The sequence below is a fragment of the Rhinatrema bivittatum genome, chromosome 1 (genome assembly GCF_901001135.1).
Source record: "Rhinatrema bivittatum chromosome 1, aRhiBiv1.1, whole genome shotgun sequence".
In the NCBI taxonomy this organism is placed as follows: domain Eukaryota; kingdom Metazoa; phylum Chordata; class Amphibia; order Gymnophiona; family Rhinatrematidae; genus Rhinatrema; species Rhinatrema bivittatum.
The window spans coordinates 148,525,913-148,544,767 of NC_042615.1; positions in this window are offsets into that span (position 1 = coordinate 148,525,913).

Below are 18,855 nucleotides of genomic sequence, written 5' to 3' on the forward strand. Positions count from 1 at the left end.
TCAGCCCCAGTGACAACACCCCCCTTTTAGCTCCAGTCACCTCAACAGACACACATATACTCTCTCAGAAATGCTGTGCCATTCATAGCAAGACTTTCCCAAAGAATAGAAACAAAAGTACATCATAGAGGACAAACCCGACAAAAAAAAAAAATTTCAGCAAAACACACTTCTGGGCAAGGACAAAGATTTTCCAGATAGTCCCCCCGTCCCCGGTCCCCCCCCCCCCCCCCCCCCCCCCCCAATTCTCTCTCCCTAGCAAGCAGCTCTGTACAGTCACTGGGAGAAACCAGCACACCAAAACACCAATTCCAAAAAGACAATGCAATTTTGAATTGGGCATGTTAAACAATGTGTGTAAAATTGTTTGTGCATTCTTGATGATGCTTATGCATACATTCTTTATAAAATTACAACATACGGGTGAACATCCAAACCACACTTCTACATGCCTGAAACACACCCAATCTGTTTGCACATATTTTCCCACATTAACACCTGGGTACATTCATACTCGGCGTGCTTTGCAAATCATTTGTACAAGTGTATGCTGAGTGTGCAGGATCACAAAGCTGTTTAATGCTTGAAATGCCTTTGAAAATTTCCTCATTAGGTTTTATTTTTTCTTTTCCCCTGAGGTCATGTCTGATAAAGTGGGCACTGGGGACTCCTACTAGTGGATTTGCATTCATTTCCTTAAATTATTTGGGGTTTTTTTTTGTGTGAAGGATAATCTGGCTTTGTTTTCTTTCACTTCTGTGAAGCTTCTGAACTAACATTACAGTTATATGTATTTTAGGTATTAGATTTTTTATTATTGCATATTGGTCAGTATGATTTGTATTCCATGAGTTTCCTTTCTAGGAAAGGAAGAAGGTAAGTGAGAAAGTGAAGAGAGTGGCATTATCATTGGTGATATTTTGAAGATTAACCAAAAATAAGAGGGATGTACAGTGACTTCAGAAATTATAGAACTACAGGTCATGAGAAGAGTTGTGGGGAGGACTTTGACAGGGAGTTAGATCAAGATTTGAAAGGCTGCTTCCAGGATCCTTCCCACCCCTTTTTATTAAGAAGTCAAGGCATTTTTTACAGCAAATGGTAAAACCAGAAACATAAAATAATATATTGTCATTTAAACCCAAGTTGAACTGCCAGATAATAGAAAGTCTTCTGCAGAAATTATTATCCCCACTACCTGATTCATCACAATTTTCTTAGCTAAAGAAGACCTTTTTATTACTCACAACTATGCTCCTCAGAATAGTATCTGATCCGATGTGAAGTAGAAGAAAATACTGAGGTAGGGCTTTGCGAAGTCTTGTATCAATAGCGCAGTGGCAACGTGAAAGGTATAATAAGGCAACCAAACTTAAAATCAAAATATAGCTCAGCACACCAATTTTTTTGGCATCCAAGAAAAGTAACATATAAATATAAATAAGGTATCTCATGGATGCAAAATTTCTGAATCATCAAGCAACGCTTTGTGGCATACCAAATGATAAGTAAAAACATGCACTGTACTGGACAAAGAAAACAGGCTGCATCAATGTACCACATGTTTGATTTCTTTATTCAAATGCTTCCTTGTTTTCAATTCTCTTTTTCTAACTCATACAGTCTTCTTTATGTATTTAGAAAACAATAAAATGCCATGTTTCTATTTCCCCTCTTTATGAAATAATGAAGCCTCAAAATGTAGCTCTCCCTGGTGATTTTGTGGACGCCTTGAGCAGGAGCACGCTGTTACAGGTGGGGAACCATATTGCATAACATCCAAACATAAGACTATACAATATATCATCACTGGAAAGAATGGCTTTTTCTTCCTTGGATTTCTGTCATGAAATAACATTTATTAGGGTATTTTCTGTTCTGTTAATTTTTAGAACAAGAATTAAAAAAACACAAAAAAACTTCTATATTGTCAATAGAAAGAAGTCTACTATATACACATTTTAACTTTTCTATCATTTTGTGATAGACTTCTACTGTCCATTAACCATCACAGCAACATGTGAGAAGTACATAAACAGATTTTTTAAACTGTATAACATGTAAGGAGGTTTTCTGTAAGGCCTCTCATGTACTGTACAGGATATTAAAAGTCTGTCTTACTTATTTTACTGTATCTAGAACCCATAAAGGTATATGAATCTTCTCCCATGTTAATCATTAAAAGTGCAGAAAAGCAAAATATTTGTCAGTGTTTCATACTTTCTTAATTCTGGATATGCTGATGTAACCCCATGTTACTGGTCATACTGGTTTGTTCCAATCTGTGCTAAAGGCGTGAATGGTTTAGCCAGGTTTAATATGAAAATGCTCCAGTAGAGGGAGTCAGTTCCCTTAGAAGAGTGAGAAGTATGCGTATCAGTTCCTTGCTATGGAGTTTGCTTTTTAGGCTCCTAAATCATGTCAACAACTTTAAATACACAGAAATGCTTAGCTATGGACAATTGAATAATATACTTAATTTTATTTGTTGTCCAAGTAACACTTTAATCTAATGAACTTTATGGTTTTATTTATTCAGGGCCCAAAAATTTCAAAGGCATCATTTGCCCTTTTTTTTTTTTTTTTGTAAAATACTCCAATGTTATTTCCAGGAAAAAGAACACTTTATCTTGTTCTTAAAACACACAGCTATTAGCGAAACATAAGCAGTCTAACATAAAAATATATACAGTGTTGCACAGTGTGCTGAAATGAAGGATTGTGAAACTGTTGTCTGCATGCAAGATGATGGCAAAAATATGTCACTACCCTTATTATCTACAACTATTTATTTATTTAATTTTTTTTGAAAACACAATTTTTATTGCGTGAATTACACGTAATTGGAAAAACATTATTGTCAACAAAACAGTAGAACATGGAACAGAATACAAATATCGACAATAATATTCATAGGACAATAGAGAAACACCCATTTAATATTTTTTCCTGTGTACCCATGTCCACACGTGTACACATCAGGGTCGCCCATTGTAATAACCAGTGCCAAGTGGTATTGGGTGATGTTGCACTCTGATACATCCCCCATACCAGTTTATCCATCAACCGCAGAGGATGGGACCCCAAAGGTAAAAGATACAGGTACATGAGGCCCCCATACCCCCCCATACCCCTCACATCCCCACCTCCATCCCCCTACCCCCTCCCCCTTCCCTCTCCCCCAGGTCTTGGCAAAGAAAACACATAGATACAACAAGATAATCAAGAATCAAAACTAATTCATGAGGGAGAGAACCCATTCCTCGTCCAAAAGTGTTGTCGTCCTTCAACGTTCAGTCATTGAGGATCAAACTACGAGCATGGTGTGGCAAGGCTTGCAGATATATCTCCCAGGTTTCCAAAAAGAATCAACGTTGTGCTGGAGACAGTTTAGAAGTGAGGTTGTCCATGTGCATCATACGATGAAAATGATTACGCCAAGTCCAGTATGAAGGCGCTGACTGCTCCAACCAATTAAGTAAAATAACTTTTTTCCACGCCAGCCAGGCCTTTTTGACCAGAGTATGCCAACCCACTTTTCTAATAACAGACTGGGGAATGCAATCGAATAAAATCAGCTGCGGGGTGATAGTAAATTGCACTTTCAATAAATGCTGCAAATAATTTACAATTTTCCCCCAGAACAATTGTATGGGAGGGCAGGCCCAGAATGCATGGGATAGGGTACCAATAGTGAGGTGACATTCGGGGCACGTGGAATCCGAAATGAGACATGCTCACCAAGCAACTTGTGGGGAGACAAAGGCCCTCCGCAGAAATTTATATTGCATTTCCCAGAAATACATATTGTCAGTGGTCCTTTTTAAGTTCCCCATGCAAGCAGAAAAAGTTGCCACTGAAAGAGTGAATACTCCATCTTTTTCCCAACGCTCTACTGAGGTAACATACGTGCTTTGTGACATATCCCGTTGGAGAGCTCTTTAATACATAGAGATAGAGGTCTTTGTCTTTCCAGGTGTAAAAAAGATTCTAATGCTAGAAATTGAGCTGGACTATGGCAGTCAAGCTTTAACGCCAATATATAGTGCCTGAGTTGGATATAACCTAATAACTGAGCTGCAGTTAAGCCATAAATTCGTTGGTCAGTGGGAAACGGCATCAATGCCCCCTCGGGATCCAGCAAATGTCCCAAATGGGTAATGCCTTTCTGTGCCCACCCCCATAGGCTCGTATCTTGGGAGCCCAGGAGAAATTCCGGGTTTGCCTGTATGGGGAGGAGGTACGGACTACATTGGGGCAGACCCAATCGCTTGGTAAGGTACATCCAGGCCTTTCGAATTGGAACAATCAGTGGGTTGTGAGAAAGCACAGGCGGAAACTCTTTGCTCGGCCCCATCAAGATATAGGTAAGCTCGAGGGGAGCCACCAGAGTACATTCTGCCAAAATATTGATCTAGAAGGATGTACCCAGTATCCATTCCCGAATGAGACGAAGATTTGCCGCCACACAGTAAGAACTGAAATTGGGGATGCCCATGCCTCCAGCACCCCAGCACAGAGTTAGCCAAGACAGTGATACACGTGTCCTCTCCCCCTGCCAAATAAAGTACCTCAGCATTTTTTGCAGGGCAATATTGTCACAGCGCCTAAACATCAGAGGTAGATTTTGCAACATATATAACCACTTAGGCAAAAGAGTCATCTTAAACAAATTAATATGCCCCCCCCCCCAGGGAAAGTGGCAAATTTTTCCAGAGACTGAGTTTTTCCCTAGTGTGCTGGAACAATCTCGGGACATTTAAATCATACATAGCCGACAAATCCAAGGATAAACCTATCCCCAAGTATTTGATTGCACCTTCCACCCAATTCAAAGGGAAGGGACCTCCCCACTTTTCCCGGAGAGTCGATGGGAAATCCCAATGCTTCTGATTTATCCAAATTGATCCGCAGCCCAGAAAATACCCCATATTCCTGCACCACACCCAATAATGCTGGTAAGGAATGACATGGACTAGTAAGAAATACCAATAGGTCATCCGCAAAAGCGGCATACTTAAAGACCTCTTTTTGTCCATGGACCTGAAACAGCAGCCCTCGGATCATGGAGGAGGCCTGAATGGCCAATAATAAAGGCTCCAGAGTCAGTAAGAAAAGTAGGGGGGATAACAGACATCCTTGTCTAGTACTTCGAAACACTGGGAAAGAAGGGGGATATTGACCATTCACCATCAGTGAAGCAACCGGGTTCGAATACAAAAGTTGGAGTGCTTGATAAAAAAACCTCCAAACCCCATCTCCCCGAGGAGGCCAAACATAAATCCCCACTCCACACGATCAAAGGCCTTTTCTGCATCTAAACTTGCAATGAGAAAAGGAGCGTGGTGTCTAGTGCATAAGTCGATACCACTGCCAGATGTCATATGTTAGTCAAAGCATAATTTTCTGAATGAAGCCCACCTGTCCCAGTTGGATCAGTTGTGGAAGAATAGTGCCCAGCCTATCCACCATAATCTTTGCTAGGAATTTGTGGTCTACATTTAGTAGGGAAATGGGGCGATAAGAAGCAGGCTGTAATAAATCTTTCTCTGGTTTAGGAATCAAGGTAATATAAGCCACATTTCCATGAACTGGGAAATTTCCCTTTGATATCAATGCATTAAATACTAATGGAAGAAATGGGGAGGGGGCTCACTCAGGCAGCGATAAAATTCATAACTATATCCATCCGGCCCCGGAGCCTTAAACCTTGGGGAGCCTCAGATGACCTTCCTGACCTCCTCCTCTAAAATAGGCTAATTTAGCCACTCTACCTGGGCATGGGTAAGTGAAGGAATGTTTAGGTGGGCACTAAAGGCCTCCCATTTATCTGGATCCCAGCCCTTCGCCTGATAAAGCACGGAGTAGTAATCCATAAAAGTATTTAATATATTAGGGGTATCGTGTTCTATATTGCCATGAGGGGTGCGGATAGCCGTAATGTGACGGGATCCCCTGCTGGATTTGACTAGGCTAGCCAGAAGCTTCCCTGATTTGTTACCATGTTGATAAAGCCGATGTTGATAGTAGAGGACTATGTTTGGCCCTTTGATGTAAAAGAGAGTTCAGTGCAGACTTCAGAGGTAAGAATCCTTGGTAGTGGATGTGTGAGATCTCAATAATGCCTGTTTAGCCTGTTGAAGTTTCTTGGTCAGTAACAACAGCCGGCTATTCAATACTTTTTTCCGGTGGGCGAGGTATAAAATGATGTCTCCCCTAATTACAGCCTTAGCTGTATCCCAAAACAATATAGGATCATCGCTATGTTGGGCATTAAGTGTTGAAAAATTGTTCTATCTCTCGAGTAAGAACGCTTGAAATGCATTATTCGCGGCCAGGTAGTAGGGGAAGCACCAATAACGCCGGGTACCTTCCTGGGGGAGTAACTCCAAGTCAACCCAAATGGGGGCATGATCCGAAATGGCAATATCCCCAATTCCCACCCCGGAGATCTTGGAGAAGGAATGTGTACTAATTAGCCAGTAGTCTATACGGGAGTGGGTCTCATGCACTCTAGAAATATGTGTAAAGTCCCGCTCAAAAGGATGTAAAGTGTGCCAAGTATCCGCTAAATGTAAATTCCCTTCAAGAAGATGTATCCCCTGTCCTACAGCCCCAGTCTGCCACACATTTGAGGACCTATCCAGCTCAGGGTCCCGCAAAGCATTAAAATCACCCCCCACTACCAACAATTGATCAATATGCGGGAGTAGTAATTTGTGCAAATTCTGAAAGAAAGGCATTTGATGTGAATTTGGGGTGTATATGTTACAAAGCACCACAGGAGTCTGATTAATCAGAACTTCTAAAATGAGAAAATGACCCTGAGGGTCCTTGAGCTCAGAGAGAATCTGCAGCGGGATATTTTTGCAAACCAATATAGCCACCCCTGCCAAACTCGTGGTGGCGGATGCAAAATGTACTGAGTCCACCCAAGTTTGACGTAATTTCTTGTGCTCGACATCATTAAGATGTGTTTCTTGCAAAAATACTATATCCGCTGATTGTCTTTTCAAAGCCTGCAAAATATTTGACATTTTAATGGGCAAATTGATGCCACATACATTCCATGAAATCAATTTAAGGCCACAAGTAGCCATTTACCCCATATCATTCTACTGTAGAGTAATCTGAACAATGAGAAATTTCCAGCTCCAAGGGAGCAATGGCCATCTCAGCTCTGACCATCTCCCTGTGACAGTGAGTTCCCCACCCCATACAACAACCACATAACCAAAATCCCCATATTGCCAAGACCTGGAGCCCTCTCCCTGCCCACCCACCCACCCCTCCCCACACCACTCCCCACTCCACTCCTTCACCTGTTCCCCTCGTCCCCTACCCTCACTCCCCAGAAATCTCATCTCAACTAACCCCCTCCTTGGAGATCAACCTAGACACTGAGGCTCCTTCTCTCCCTCACCAACCCCATTCCTGCACTATGAGAACATCGGGGATACTGAGGACTAAAGAGTGAAAGAAAGGAATTAACAGCAAAATACAACTCCTACAATTACATGTCACATTGCAATCCCTATGGCACAAAGAGTAAACCAATAACAGAAAGTGTGTGATGTGGAGACATGCTACAGCTGACACTATAAACAGTATGGAATAACCAGGCTGATAAAACAGAGAAAAACATTTATGAGAAATCAGTAGCCCAGCCCCCACATCCTGTAAGCCAGGGATAGGAGCAAGCTATGCTCTCGCCCTAGATAGAAAAACAAAGTACAAGCAACTGAGGCAGCTTTTGTTATAAATCATCCAGTGTCAGACCCGGAGCTGCTTCTGCCTGATCGCTGCTCCTCCACCCATCCCAGCGTTGCAATATAGGTCTTTAGTTCGGCCACCTCCAGGGATGCTCACCCGAACTCGTGCAGGGTAAATTATCACGGCTCTTTGGCAGAGATTAAACAATTGGGCACACATGGGGGAGAGCGCTCTCCTCTGCGCTGACAGGGCCTCTGAAAAATCCTGGAAAACCAGGATCTTCTTTCCCTCATACATCAAAGACTGCCCCCGGGGAGCTGCCTGCAGGATTTTGGTCTTATGTGCATAATTTAAGATTTTTATAATCACCACTCGTGGCTTATCTTGCTGGGCGCGCTTCTGCCCCAGCCGGTGGGCCCTCTCGATGTGCAGGGGGCCATGTTCTTTAGCCAGAGAGAGTTCACGGGTTAACCAGTGCTCCAAAATTTGTGGCAGGTCTCGGTCATCAATAGCTTCCGGGAGACCAATCAGGCACAGATTGGACCCCCGGGACCTGTTTTCCAGGTCCTTGAGGTGTGCAGTGTGCCGGACGATCTCGGCCTTCAGTGCTGCGACCTCCGACCTCGTGGTCTGTGCGCCATCTGATATCCGTTGCTCCAGTGCCGAGAAACACGCCATGTATTCCGCAATCGCCGCTATCACCTCCCCGATCTGGGAGGATAGCTTTTTGAATTCGGGTTCAAAAGCTTCCACCACGGCAGCGCGTAAGTCCGCCCAATTCGCCGGCACCGGGGAGTCCACCATGCTGTAGTGCTCTTCGGACGCCACATCAGTAGGCTGTGATTTTTCTTTCGCCTGTTCTTTCGCCCTGCGCGCCGTCCGAGTCGACATCGTGCTCTAAGTCAGAACTACGGAGCAGCAGCTGTTGGAAGATGGTGTCTAAGGACCGCAAAATTAAGAAAACAGCTCTGGATGGGGCTGAATCAGTGAAAAATAGGAGCCAGAGAGGGTCGGCTACATCCGCTCCCTCTCACATGTCATGTGATCTCCCATTTATTCTTTTTTTCAAATGAACTGCCAGTTAGTGAATAGTCATTCAAGAAAATGTGCCGGCCAGCTCTAAGATAGGCACCATTTAGTTAATGTCAGTTTGTTGCTGGTCTCAGGGTTAACCAGCACCATATCTAATGGGATGGTGCTGGGGCAGGAGCAACTGGGGCTTACTCCCTCACCTTTTTTGTGGAAGACCCCCATGTAAAAAGGTAAGTATGAGATGAAAAGGGGTTAGAGGGGCCTGGCCAGGTAATCCCTGGCTCCATCTTATTGGTAGGGGTTGGGCTGCTATTGAGGGCCCTGGGGGTGGGCCTATAAAACCCCAAAATTGGTAGCAGAGACCCAGAGAGGCCACTTTTAAAAAAAAATTAAGGCTTTTAAAAATGAATGAAAATATCCAAAAATACTGGGATATTTTCGGGCAAGTCAATTTTCAATTTGAAAAACCATTCATTTTTAAATAAATGGACATCCCTACCGGTTGATGAACTATGGAGAGACTTGGACAAATGTATGTCTTCTGTACAGATTTTTCTTGACCTCTCAACCATTTCTGATGCAATTGATTGTATAATATTTTAATAGAGTGGCTAATCCATTAGAGTATAAGAGACAAAGTACTATAAAGGTTATGGTCTTTTTAGGGGAGATCCCAGAAGTTGAATTGGGGAAACTGTTCTTCTCTGTCTAGAAAATTCAAATGTGGCATTCTATAGGGTTCCATTATGTTGTCCATACTATTAAACATTTTCTTTCAAACTGCTCTGCAAAATTATTATATCATTTGTTCTCTATTTTCATTATATGTCAACAATATTTAACAGTAATTGCAGTTAGGCACACATTTTTTTTTATCATTAACCAATACATACAAGATGGCAAGAAGACGTGTAATAAATTGAAGTTTAATCTCCATAAAACAGAACTGTTATGAAGCTAACAACCCAAGAAGCCAATATTCACCTTATGCTTGACAGACTGAAGTTCTTAGTTTACGTGTTATGATATATTCTGCTTTAACTACAAAGATCAATATTTCTTCTACAGTGAGTAATACATTGGGAAAGCTAAGTCTAATGTGCCAACTTCAACCATATCTAAAGATGTTTGTAATGCACACTTTGGTGCTTTTGTGATTAGATTATTGTAATTCCCTGTAAACTGGTTTACCAGAAAAGAGCACATGCCAGCTTCATCAGGTGCAAAATGTGGTGGCTTGGATGATTACCTGCTGCAGTTTTAGAGACAGAATTAGCCTTTCACTCAAATGTAACTCCTCAGAAAGAAATGAATGGGAGAGGTATGTTTCCCCTATACAGTGCCAAATTTAAGTGATACTCTGGGGCAGATTTTCAAAGGGTTATGCATGTAAATTTACATGCACGTAAATTTACATGCATAGGGGGGTTACGTGTGCCAGGCCTATTTTCAAAAGGTCCGGAGGCGCGTGTAAAGCCCTTGGACGCGTGTAAGTCCTGGGACTTGAAAAAATGAGTGGTCCGGATGTGGGGCTGGGGCGAGGCCTCTGCAAGGCCGCTGGGCCAGGAGATCGCGTGCTGGCAGTCGGCTGGTGCGTGCAAGTTATGTCTGCCTCTGGCAGGCTTAATTTGTGAGATAAAGGTACGTTTTTTTTTTTCAGGCTGGGGTGGAAAAAGTAGGGGAAGGGAGGAGAAGATGGGGGGGGGGGGCGGGGAAAGCCAGCTGGTCTCCCCGAGGGCTCGGCATGCACAAGGTGCATTAGTGTGCACCCCCTTGCGCCCGCCGACCCCTGATTTTATAACATGTGCGCAGCTAAGTGCATGTTATAAAATTGGGTGTACATTTGTGCACACCGGGTTACGCGCACAAATGTAGGCCACATGCGTACCTTTTAAAATCTGCCCCTCTGGTTTTAATATTACCTTTACCATTATTTCTGTGGAGTATAGAAAAAAGAATACCATCTTTCTATATAGCAATGATTAACTATACAGTCAGTTTCTATGGAGCTAGGAGAAAAAACTGGTAACTTTTAAGTTAAAATAACATTTAAATAATTTAAAAGATTTTGGAATAAAAATGTATTTCCTGAAAAATAATCACACTGAGAGAAATTTGTTGAATTTTATTAAACAAGAAACATTAATGAAATCATTTTAAATGGTAATTGTTCTTTCGATTTTTGGAAAGAAACATCCATTTAAATAGATATTCATATCAGTGCACTGAGAATTTGTCAAAATGTAAATATTTTTCATTTTTCATGTCTTTTTTTGACTTCTAATTTTTCTCTCAGGCTTCTAAGCTCATATTATTGTATATCTTATGCTAATTCTTCTTTTCTCCAGACTTTTCAAAACTACTCTAAACAGCTCTATCAGATAACTATGGGATTAGAAAACAGTAGAAAATAAATACCTCACTTTCTAATTTAAAAAATCAGTTCTTTTCTTAAATTTTTCCTTCTAGTGTGTTTTTCAGGAATCCAGTTCTTCTGAAAGTTCTCTTTTTAGGAAAGATATATATTTTTGTTACTTCTTTAAAGTATATAATACTGTATACATTGTATCTATGATCAAACACTATCATTAATTATAACATCCAAAATATGAAAATATTTTTGGCCAGAAATGTATGTAAATGTTGTGAATATATAGCTCACAATTCTATAGTGGAGAATCATTGGTATGCTTTGCTGATATCTTCTTTGTCAAGTCTTTGGTTCCTCTCTGACAGCTGATCAGTGATGAAATCCTACTACTCTATCTTGAATAAATCAAAAGGCCCGGTGATGCGCATAAAGCCCCGGGATGCGTGTAAGGCCCAGGGCTTGCAAAAAAGGGTGATCCAGGGTGGGGAGGGGGTGTAGCCAGAGGCCTCCGCATGGCCACTGTGCTACAGATTTTGCGCCAGCTGTCGGCCGGTGCGCGCAACTTACTTCAGCCCCAGGGCTGAAGTAAGTTTTAAAACAAGAAAAAAAACAAGAAAAACGTAGGGGGGAAAGGGAGGGGGAGGTAGTGGAAGGGAAGGGAAGGTGGGGTGGGGTGTAGGGGATGGGGGAAGGCAGTGTGGCTTGGTGTGGGCTCGGCGCATGCAAGTTGCACAATTGTGCACCCCCTTGCACATGCCGACCCCCAATTTTATAACATGCGCACCTGTGCACACATGTTACAAAATCACGGGTCCATTTGTGCACACCAGGTAGTGCTTGCACATGGACATGCGCGCGTATCTCTTAAAATCTACCCCTTAGTGTAATACTAATTAGTGTAAAAATAAAACACTAAAATTCATGTTTCCTTGTCTACTTTTAATTAACAATAATTTGTATTCTATGGCTGTGCATGTTAATTTTACTAAAACAATATTACCAAATTTATGTTTGCTGCATTTTATTATTTAAACTTGTTATATTTTTTATTTTTATAATCTCCATATTCTGAGTTGTAGGAGTTAAATATTTCCTTCAAAAATGTTTAAAATTTCATTGATTAGAGGTTTTAAGCTCCTTTGAAATCTCTGACAGCCACTGAGAGTGAGGTACCATTCTATGATACTGACAGTACTCTCATACAGGGGTAGATTTTATAAAACTAGGCCCACGCATACTTTTGTTTGCGCACCAGGCGCAAATAAAGGTTAACCGGATTTTATAAGATACGCGCGTAGCCACGCGTATCTTATAAAATCGGAGCAGCCTCGGAGGGAACTTTTCTTCAGCCTCCTCCCACCTTCCCCTCCCTTCCCCTTCCCCATCCCCCCAGCCCTATCTACATCCCCCCTATCTTTATCGCAAAAGTCACACCTGCCCCAGGCAGGCATAACTTGCATGCGCTGGCCGGCCGCCGCCGCGCAATTCCCCGGCTTGGGAGCAATTTCGGAGGCCTCGACCACGCCCCTGAAATGCCCCCGGGCCGGAACCACACCCATGGCCACGCCTCAGAACACCCTCGAATAATGCACCGCCGTGACACGCCCCCAACATGCCCCACAGGAAAGCCCTGGGACTTCCGAGCATCCCGGGGCTTGCGCACTCTGCCGAGCCTATGCAAAATAGGCTTGGTGCATGCAGGGGGGTTTTGAAAGGGTTACGCACATAACTTATGCGTGTAACCTTTTTAAAATCTAGCCCACAGTGAGCCACTTGGTTATGGTTCCAATAAGCAGCATATAGGTTTCAAACTTAGGGCTGGATTCATCATTCTTTGCACAATAATGAATCTCATGAAAAAGGGGATGAGGGGCAAAGGGGGGTGGGCCTACAAAAGGCCGCAGCCGTTCATACCACGAAGGTGCAGCCTCCCCCTCCCCACCCCAACTCCTCCCCTTCCCTCCAGCTTATTTGCATCCTATCGCACGCGAAAAGGCCCTTTTCATGTGCGATAGGCGTTTATCGCGTGCATTAAGGCCTTATTGCACATGATAAACGTTTAGAAAATAACCCCCTTAGTTTTAGAGAAAAAGAATATTTTTTCACCACAGATAGACTTCACAGAAATTTCCAGGTATTTTCAGGAATTTCAGAGCATCTCTCTAATCCTTTTAAATTTGACTAGATCAGATTTAATGTATATTCCATGATTCTGCTCCGATATGTTGCTATAACTACACCCTTTCCTTGTTTATTTATGTTCCTTATATTTTTATGTAGGAATATATTTCCTATAATATGTTATTATAACAAATTGATGTCAAAACCACTATTTCTCATTATCTTGCACTGGTTTTCAATCACAAATGTTCCAGCATTCACTACTGTCATAGCTATTGGTTATTTTTCTTTACAATTCATTCAATTATGTGAATAATATTCTAGTTTTAACTATGTGAAAAAGTAATTCCCTCAATGAGCTTCTGTATACTTTGATCCCCAACCATTGATTTCCAGCTATTGTGTACTGTCTCTCCTTAAAAAATAGGCTTTCCTCTCCAGCTTCTCTCTTGCCTAGTAACACAGGAATGTAAAGCTCTGAGACAGAGACTGAGAGTCATATAACTTTATTGGTATGACGATTTTACTTATGTTGCCAAGTTAAGATACAGAATATTTCTAACTACTCCTTCCTCTAAGAGCCCCTATTCCCTGGGTCACAGCAACACACAAAAAATGAAAAAAGTTTTGGGCTCTTAATCACAGCATTGTAGTCCTGTCCCAGCCACCTCCACAAACAATCAAATGGCTACCTGCCAACCATGCCATTTTATAGGTAGCCATGCCAGCCAGCACCTTGACATCAATAGGGCATCTGTTTTCACCTCAGGAAAATGAATTACAATGGCTTTTTATTTCCTTTTGGGTTCAGTTTAAGAAATTGAGCCTAACATTTAAAGTTCGGCATAGCTGAGTGTAGTTTATTTAAAAGATTAATTTGGTATGTTCCTGACAGAACATTAAAGCCAACTGATGAGGCATTTCTCTTTGCATCTCCTCTTTAAAGGAATTATAATTGGTTAAGTATCAGTGAAGAGCCTTCTCCTGTCTGACCTCAACACTTTCATATTTTATTCTGATAGAAACTAAACTGGAATCAGACTAAGCAATGGTGCCAGGCTGAGGGCACAGATGCCATTAATAACTTCATGCTGTGCCACAGAGCAGGGGAGGAAGAGGTGGGCCACACGTTCACCCAGGTTCTGGAGTATCCATGGTCCACCTTGTGGCACAATGTGGCAGGTGCTCAATGCCATCACCGTGGTGATGCCACTGATGCCTTGGTAGGGCTGTTCCATAGCGGGGCTGGTGGAAGAGGCCACAGTGGAGGGTGAGCCATAGGAAGGGCCAAACTGGTGGGCAAGGCTGGAAGAGGTGTCCAGCAGGAAGGCTGCCTGGGAGCTGTCCCTTTTGCTCCCTGATCCCTATGCTGCTGCTGCCTCGATTTGGTGAGTGAATTCCTCATCCAATGGTTGGCTGCCCTGATTCATTTAAAAAAACAAAACAAAAAACCTCAAACCAATTAATCCTCGATTAGTTGCAATCTAGACATTGTTTATCAAAAAAGAATGAATAAACACTAATTATTTTAAAAACAATAAATAAATGAAAGAAAAAATTGAAAAAGAAAAGCAGATCCATTCATCAGTGTTTTAACAACATAGTATTTCCATCACAAAAATGATCCAAATAGTTTTGAAGAAACAGTTACTGATATGAAGCTTATTCACAATGTAACAATGTTTACATAATCAATTTAGTATGAGACTTTACTCTTCAAACAGGAGGCTGCTCGGTTTTGCAAATGAGCAGCTCTTCATTAGATGACCTGCTTCAGTGCCTCAATCGGGCACATAACAATGTTTACATAATCGATTCAGTTTGAGACTTTACTCTTCAAACAGGAGGCTGCTCGGTTTTGCATATGAACAGCTCTTCGCTAGAAGCCCTTCTTCAGTGCCACAACCAGGCTGCCTGGCAATAATCATATATATTTTTCAGATGCTAATTCTATGTTCTCTGTGTCTCCACTCTTGACAAAAGATCTTCTGTTTTGCCCTAAAAACAGGGCTTCATCAGGAGAAGGAGATGGAATAGGGCATTTGGATCATTAGTACATTTGAAGTTATGTCTTAACCCATATAATTTAGCAGGAGGGAAAACATTTGTAATTATTCAAGTATACAAATCAACCTGGGAAGAGCCTTCCTCTCCTGAGTGTTTTCTACAGGAAAATTATTATGTGGTGAAACAGATCTTTAAATATATAAAAGAAAATAGAGAGGCAGACAGTGCGAGGTTCTTCCTTTCCCCAAAAAAAGTGAGAGAGAAAAGGAAGGTTTCTTCCTGTTTAAATGCAGCGCTGCACATAGCCGCTTAGCAGAGATGATAGCCTCAGTTGCAGTCATAGACCTGTCTGCTAGCTCAGGGTTCAGAAGACAAGGCAACCATTCCCCTTGGGTTCAAGTCGGTGGCTCCTGCCCACCACTTGTCCTGCCAAGAGGGTTGCTAGTGCACTCCACCCACTGAGGATTCAGGGATTGCACTGTTCATTGCTCTCTCTTGCAGCAGAAGTAGGCAGGGAGGTCCAGGGGCCACCGAAGAGGAGGTAGGGTTGGGTCCTGTATCCCTGTTATGGGCACCCCTGAGGGGAAGCTACAATATGCGGCAAGCGGCTCAGCGGGGAGAGTGGGACTAGGGTGAAGCAGGGAGATAAAGACTGTGGTTGCTGGTCAAGACCCTTGACTCCTGGGGTCCCTCTCCAGCCATTCTCATGGATGCCATTTCTGGGTGAGGAAGCCTTGCTTCAACCTGGTAGTCTTGCACCACTAGGGAATGGTTGGTACTCAGCTGGGGGAAATCAGCCATGTAGAAATCCAGTTCCCCCATACTCAGCACCCTCCAGACAGGCCTCAGTTTGGAGGTCACCTGAGGCCATGCTCCCAGAATGGATGGCACAGGCCTGCTCAGGATCCACTTTTCTATCCTAACTATTCATCATAGATTTGACAGCCTGGGGCTATGTCGGCACCTGGGTCTTGGTTTCACACACCAACCCCTTGGTCTCAGTGTAGGGGCCCCATTATGTCCAGTCCGTAGGTTCCTCCGAGCCTTGTCACCCTCATGCCATGTGAGTAGTCATACTCTGACTCTACACTGGCCTTGTTATTTGGAACGGATGCAGGCCCATGAATGTCCTCAACCTCAAAACACATTCTAAAGCTACTCACATCTTCTCCACTAGGAATAGGTCCATGGTTCGAGGTGCAAACACAAGTGCAGAGGCAGGAGGCACTCCCACTGCTCTGCGTCCTCTGGCAGCTGGAACTCCTCATTAAATTTTTCATCAGGTTCACGGGGGTCTTCAGTAGCTGAAGGTTCAGGGAGCACCACCACTGTGAATGCGGGCTTTTTCATGCATAATACTGCCAAGTAGGGATGTGAATCGTTTTTTGACGATTTAAAACAATCGTCAGATATATTTTAAATCGTCAAAAATTGTTAGAGCTGCGATACAATAGCAATTCCCCCGATTTATCGTCAAAAAATCGTAAATCGTGGGAGGGGGGAGGGCGGGAAAACCGGCACACCAAAACAACCCTAAAACCCACCCCGACACTTTAAAACAAATCCCCCACCCTACCAAACCCCCCCCCAAAATGTTTTAAATTACCTGGGGTCCAGTGGGGGGGGGGGTCCCGGCACGGGAGGGGGGGAGGGCGGTAAAACGGGCACACCAAAACAACCCTAAAACCCACCCCGACCCTTTCAAACAAATCCCCCACCCTCCCGAACCCCCCCAAAATGTTTTAAATTACCTGGGGTCCAGTGGGGGGGGGTCCCGGCGCGATCTCCCGCTCTCGAGCCACGGCTGCGTTAATAGAAATGGCGCCGGTGGCCATTTGCCCTTACCATATGACAGGGCAAAGGTAGCGCCGGCGCCATTTTGGTTCCTGTCACCCGACGTCACGAGTGCAGGAGATCGCTCCCGGACCCCAGCTGGACCCCCAGGGACTTTTGGCCAGCTTGGGGGGGCCTCCTGACCCCCCCCCACAAGACTTGCCAAAAGTCCAGCGGGGGTCCGGTAGCGACCTCCTGCACGCGGGCCGTATTGCCAACATTCAAAATGGCGCCAGTGCTACTTTTGCCCTCACTATGTCGACATAATGAGGGCAAAAGTAGCGCTGGCACCATTTTGAATATTGGCAAATACGGCCCGCGTGCAGGAGGTCGCTCCCGGACCCCCGCTGGACTTTTGGCAAGTCTTGTGGGGGGGTCAGGAGGCCCCCCCAAGCTGGCCAAAAGTCCCTGGGGGTCCAGCGGGGGTCCGGGAGCGATCTCCTGCACTCGTGACGTCGGGTGTCAGGAACCAAAATGGCGCCGGCACTACCTTTGCCCTGTCATATGGTAAGGGCAAAGGGCCACGGCGCCATTTCTATTAACGCAGCCGTGGCCCGAGAGCGGGAGATTGTGCCAGGACACCCCCCCCCCCCACTGGACCCCAGGTAATTAAAAACATTTTGGGGGGGTTCGGGAGGGTGGGGGATTTGTTTGAAAGGGTCGGGGTGGGTTTTAGGGTTGTTTTGGTGTGCCGGTTTTCCCGCCCTCCCCCGATTTACGATTTTTAACGATTAAAAAAAAAAACAAAAAACCATGACGATCAGATTTCCTCCCCCCCCTCCAGCCAAAATCGATTGTTAATACGATCGATCACACGATTCACATCCCTACTGCCAAGCAGTTGTGGCAGGGTGTTCCCAAACCTTGCGGTGCCGAATCAGATGCCGTCAGTATGTAGATATATTTAGTTTGCTGGAAGGGCATAGGAAGCAGGATGACTCACAAAAAGGGCACAGGCAGCATGAACCACCAGCATGTCTCAAATAAAGACACCTTGTATGCCCCACAAGCCAAAACATCATTTAGAAAACGCGCCATCTCTACGGTTGGTCCACACCCTGACCTCAGACGAGAACCCTGCCCTTCTATCTTCAAAAAGAGACTGAAAACATGGCTTTTTAGCCAAGCCTTTCAAGACACCTAATCTCCCCTTGCCTTCAACCTAACTCTCCCAGGCGAATCCAACTAGTCTCTTTCCCTTTTCTCTTTCTCCTAACTCTCCCTAACCCTCTCTCCGGCTAGACACCGCATTCCTCTTCCTTCCTATCACTTTTCTTTCCCTATCTACCATCTCCTCTGTACCTCATCCCCTGAGCTGATTTATGCACATTACTTATATTGATTTATTTATATTATTTACTGTATGTACTGTTAAGATGAGTTTTCATGAGTTTTAGATTATGTTAATATGAGTCTCAAGAGTTTTAGGTTACGTTTAGTGTTTCTACTGTTAACTGGCAATATTGTTCCATGTACCGCGTTAGAGCGAAATTGAAGTTTCATTGTAAACCGATATGATTTGTACTTCTACAGGAATGTCGGTATAGAAAAAATAAAAATAAATAAATAAATAATGAGGAACATCAATAATTGGATATGCTTCTTTGCCTACCTGGAGTCAACAGCTGGCAGGGCCGATCCGTCTCAGCACCTAGCAATGTGGTCTTTTTTGGACATGATTGTCACCACCCATTCAGCATATGTAAAGTAACTTGAAACATTACCCTGTCTAAGAAACTAACATTGCCTTGCGGGAAAGCTTTAGGAATGGCTTCAAG